Source organism: Erythrolamprus reginae, chromosome 3 (assembly GCF_031021105.1).
Source record: "Erythrolamprus reginae isolate rEryReg1 chromosome 3, rEryReg1.hap1, whole genome shotgun sequence".
Classification (NCBI taxonomy): Eukaryota; Metazoa; Chordata; class Lepidosauria; order Squamata; family Dipsadidae; genus Erythrolamprus; species Erythrolamprus reginae.
The window spans coordinates 112,044,032-112,048,434 of record NC_091952.1 but is presented as its reverse complement, the minus strand read 5'-3'; positions in this window follow the sequence as shown (position 1 = coordinate 112,048,434).

The window sequence follows — 4,403 nt, the reverse complement described above, 5'->3', positions numbered from 1 at the left end:
CTCATTACTGTTTAAACCCAACATTCCTCAGAATTTAGAATCATTAACAACCTCAAACTTCTTTAATATTTGGATTTATTATTTCTAAGAAGGGGGAGAAATCAGTATTTTAATATGTTTTAATTCACAGATCTTTTTTAGACAACCCAACTCCTTCCCCGCCCCCCAAAATGGATTTATTTCCAGCTACTTTCCTTGAGGGACCTTTGAAATGCTATATTGCTACTTTTCATGTTTTTTATTTGCCCTTTGGAACAATAAAAGCTCAAAGGTTCATAAATATGCATTCTGTAAATGTATTATGCTGACAAAGTGTTGCTCAGATAGCTGTTCTCGCCTTCAGGGAATGAATAAGTTTACAGCATGCTTAAACAACAGAGGAAAGGAGGAAAGGGGAACGGGAAGAGAGCTGCGTCAGCGCAGGGGTAGAAAAATGGAACAAAAAGACATCTAGGATGCTCACAGAAGAACCAGAAATAAAGTGGGAACATTGATGTCAAAGTGCAATAACGAGAAAAGGGAGCAAAAAGCATTAACTACTAATGGGTTGGGTGCTGTCATCGTTATTTTTACTTTGCTATCAATTATTCTTCTCCCAAAAAGCCCTGCATAACTTAACATAAAAACTCTATTTTTTATTCAGCAAGCTTCCAAAGGAACTCTCATTCTCTCAGTTCACTTAGCCTTTATCAGCACGGATTCCAGAGTGGAATCCTCCTCCCAGTTCAGACCAGTTCATCTGAAACAACTCGCTGGTGACATCACAATAATGTCATGGACCCAATTGGGTCAGTGCTGGTCCATGGGTGCCACCATTTTATTTATTTATTAAAAATTGAGGGGGGTTTTCTTTTGACCATGTGCAGAAGCCACGTTTCTGGCATTATGCATGCGGTCGCCATCTTGTTTTTGGTTTATTTATTTATTTGTTTGTTTATTTATTGTTCTGTCTGGGTCACTCCGGAAGCTATGACCAACCCAAAAAGATAAGCCAGACACACTGGTTGAATCCAAACACAGTTTTATAATGGTAAAGAGAAAAGAAGCCAACAGAAAATGTCCTTACAAATCAGGAAAACACTGGAACTCCAAATAGATACATGAAGGCAATTGTTCATACAAAAACACAGGATCCTTAATGCCAGACGAGGCTGTTGAGATAACAGATATACACCTCCCACGGGTCTTCAAGACTGCTGGGCCACGAGCCAGGAACAAAAGCGCTGAGAGAAAATGCAGATAACAGCAACTCCACTCTGATAACACTCCACGCTGCCAAAAGGGTTCACATGCCTTATAAACCCTTCCCTGCTAATGAGGACCACACCCAACCCCCAGGTGTTCCTCATTCAACACTGATAATATCTACGTAATTGATTTCTCCTTTGATCTATGCGTCTCTGTCGTATACTAATGATAGCTTGTGCTTCGTCATCCAGGGACTCCAGAGAATCCAAGCTACTTGCTCGAGATAGCCCTTCCCCAGGGCTCCCAGGCCTTTCTTCCTCGTCACTTTCCTGACCGCTATCTCCCCTGGCTGGCTGCCAAGAACTCTCCTCTCCGCTCTCAGCCTCCCCTGGGCATGGAGCCAGCCGAGACGCAGCTGGTCTTTGATCTTGCTCAGGCTGAACCACAACATTTATTTACTTATTTTGCATTCTGGGGTATTGCGCATGCATGTGAACACCAACAAGATGCACCCATGAGGTGCAGGAGGAAGTGAACCAGCAGCGAGTTAAATTAGAACTTACTCCTGACCCATCCCCTATGAATCCAAATATAGTTTGCTGCTCTTTTTCTTTCATGATTTGGCCCTGAGGTATTTGATCGACTGATGATCAATATAGGAGACATTTGAATGGATGAGAAGGAAATATTTTCTCCCCACTCCCTTCTCGCATCATTTTATATCTTCTCTTAAAAGACCCCACTGAAGAAATATAGAGCAAAGCCTCCAATATTCCTTGGTTGCAAATGTCTGAATAACAGAACATTTCAATTGCCTAACTGCAAACAGCCAGAGTATTAAATATATTAACACACTCAGGTTCATTGCAATCAGGTGATTTAGTTAAGCTATGCCTTGGATTAAATACTACTTCCATCCTAACCAGAGCTTGTTGAAGCAGAGAATAAACATTACTAATGATTAGCATTATTGTGGGGACAATGAGGACCAGCTATGCTGTTCTTGACTATCAATTATATTAAAATAATTTAATTAAATTGCTTGGTAAAAGAGAGAATATGTATCTATTATTTATACTTCGTGATTAATACTTTTTGATCTGCTGTCCCCTAATTCTTTCTTTATTTTTTATTTTTAATGTTAGCCTTTTATAAGGCTAAAGCCTGGCTACGTTCCTGAGCCTCTAGCACTGAATGCACCAAGGGCCCCATTTTCTGGCCATATTGTTTGTTCTGTCGAGCTCTCTGGTAGAATCCTCCCGAAAATGCACAGATACAATTTCAGACACACACACGTTTGACAATTCAAAACTATGTTCTTTATACCAAAAATGCAAATAAATGGAGCACTCTTTTTGTATAGCAAAGAGCACTCATCTCCAAGCAAACTGGTAATTTGTACAAGTCCCTTATCAGTTCTGTGATACTTAGCTTGCAGCTGTGAGGCAATTCACAGTCCTTCTTCTTTCACAAAGTGAAACACACTTTGCTCTGGTTTAGTTTCAAAGTGGGGGAAAATCAGCACACAAAGGTCAAAGTCAGCAAAGCAGGCACGAAACACAACAATCAGATAATCCTCCACAATGGCCAAACCCACAGGCTGCTATTTATAATTACCTCACTAATTACCACAGCCCTACCCAACCACAGGTGGCCTCATTTTCTTTGATAATAATCTCTCAGTTGTTGCTGCCTATGCATTACTCTCTGCATGCGTGGCTGTATCATTAACTCTTGTTCTGAATCCAAAGAGGAGCTAGATAATTGAACTCCTTCTGAGCTGTCTGCCACACTCTCCTCCTCCCTGTCACTCATGTCTTCTTGGTCAGAGGAGCCTTCATCAGCAGATTCTACCGGGAGCAAAGCAGGCCTGCAACATGTGGATGTCTCCCCCACATCCACAGTCCTTGGGGCAGGAGCTGGGCCAGAGCTAACCACAACATTATTAATGGACCAAATATCTTGATCTTGTGTATCTTGAATTGGATGCTTTAATGTTTTTCATTGGTTCTATTGTTTTTTATCGTTTTATTTTATTTTAATTTCTAAGTGTTATACTTGTTCTGAACTGTAAGCTGCCCAGAGTTATTTACTGAGATGGGCAGCTACATAAATTGACTGAATTAATTAATTAATTAATTAATTAATTAATTAATGAATAAATAAACTATTTTTTCTACTTTCTTGCAAATCTTCCTTTTTGTTATTTGCATTCCTGTTCAATTGAACAAACATTTGGCATATCATTACAGCACTATAATATCATTGATAAATCATATAACTCACAACATCTGATAGAATTCCAGAGTAAAGAGAAAAGAAGAAAAGTTGCCTCCAAAAAGTTGCTCATCAAAAAAAAAAAAGTGAATGTACCCTTTGCTTCCATGTCACTCAAAAAGAAAGCACATTTTCAAAGTCCTGCATTCCCTACTCCCGCCAGTTCTGCAAGTTGCAAGTGTCAAAGAACAATGTGCTTGAAGCAAACCCTACTCAGACCACACTTATGGAAACATTAGCCTGTCTTCCTCCCACTCACTCCCCAGAGCTTCATTTCACCTTAAAAGGAAATGCCAGGACATCCCCTACTCCCAATAAGATTAGAAGAGTAGAAACAACTATGAAATCAAAATCAAACCAAGGGCAGTCTATTTAAGGCACACAGAAAATACAAGATTAGGACTGAATCTTGCCATGTGCAGTTGGTGTAAGATTGGAATATTAGGCATCAACTGATGTAACAACAGCCAGAGGAAAAGTTTCTGTTGGATCCCTGCTATTCATTTTCTTTCTTATTGGAGAATAAGATTAAGAAGCTCTCTCTAGTTGTACAAGCTCAGACTGTAAGGGTTTCAAAGTGTTTTTTCACATATATATACATACTTGTGCATCGCCAGAGGAAAAGGAGAAAAACACTATCCTGAGGTTTCACATGACATATTACTATAGGAATTATGGGAACAAACAAAAGGCATAAGATTGACACTGCTTTACTTCCTCAATACGTAAAGTTTGCTTTTGTTGACATTCTTTTTGTCCATTTCCCCCCTCCCCTCAAAAATATATCTGGCAGTAGAAAAGAGGTTAGAATTGGGATCTTGGTCCACGTGGAAATCACCTTCTCTCCCATGGAAGCCATTGTTAGCTTCCACAGGAAGGAACCGCCAATAGATGTTGTTAAGATTGTAGAATTCTGGCAATATTGCTTCGATTGGATG